Here is a 1,214-nt window from a genome sequence, read left to right on the forward strand (position 1 = left end):
TACCCAACATATTGACTATCTGCGTACTCAGGAGAAGTTGCACAACAAATTTGAGATTTAATTTTCTCCTGTTACCCTTGTGAAAATAAAAAATATGGAGCTAAAAGAAAATTTGTAGGAAAAAAAATAAATGTTATTTTAATTTTCATGGCTCTACGTTATAAACTTCTGTGAAGCACCTGGAGTTTCAAGGTGTACACCACAAATCTAGATACATTCCTTGAGGGAATGTTTGCGTTCAAAAAGTGAAAACTGCGCTCCTTCCCTTCCGAGCCCTGCCATGTGCCCAAACAGTAGCTTTTCCCCCACATAAGGCATATTGGTGTACTCAGGAGAAATTGCACAACAAAATTTGGGGTCCATTTTCTTGTTATCCTTGAGAAAATAAAAAACATGTAAGGCGAAAGTACATTTTTTTTAATGAAAAAGAAAAAAGTAAAATGTTCATTTTTTTCCTTCTACATTGCATTAATTCTGTGAATCAGCTGAAGAGTTAATAAACTTCTTGAATGTGGTTTTGAGGGATGCAGTTTTTAGAACGGTGTCAAGTTTGGTCATTTTCTGTCATATAGGTCCCTCAAAGTCTCCTCAAATGTGAGGTGGTCCCTAAAAAATGGTTTTGGAAATTTTGTTGGAAAAGTGAGAAAATCGCTGGTCAACTTTTAACCCTTATAACTTCCTAACAAAAGAATGATGCAGATGTAAAGTAGACATGTGGTAAATACCATTTATTAACTATTTTGTGTGACATATCTCTCTGAGTTAAGGCCATAACAATTGAGAGTTTGAAAATTGCAAAATTTGACAAATTTCAGGTTGTTTTTTTTTTTTTCTTTCACAGACAAGTCATATTGAACAAATTTTACCACCTGCAAAGTACAATATGTCACGAAAAAATCTGAGAATCAGTGTGATCTATTGAATCATTCCAGAGTTATTACCACATAAAGTGACACTGGTCAAAATTGTAAAATTTGGCCTGAACGTGAAAGTGAAAACAGGTGACGGGAGGGTGGATTGAAGGGGATAAATAGGTTTATTCTTTTAAATTTCTTTATATTCATACTGGATGTGTTTTAAACTTAGGGTTTTTTTTGTTTAGAACCGATTTACTTTTTACCCATTTTCTTTTAGTCCCCCTTCAAACTCCCTGATAGGACTTAAACCTGTGCATTTACAAAGCATGTTAAAATGAAGACAATAATACTTGACTG

Source organism: Ranitomeya variabilis, chromosome 1 (genome assembly GCF_051348905.1).
Source record: "Ranitomeya variabilis isolate aRanVar5 chromosome 1, aRanVar5.hap1, whole genome shotgun sequence".
Taxonomy (NCBI): Eukaryota; Metazoa; Chordata; class Amphibia; order Anura; family Dendrobatidae; genus Ranitomeya; species Ranitomeya variabilis.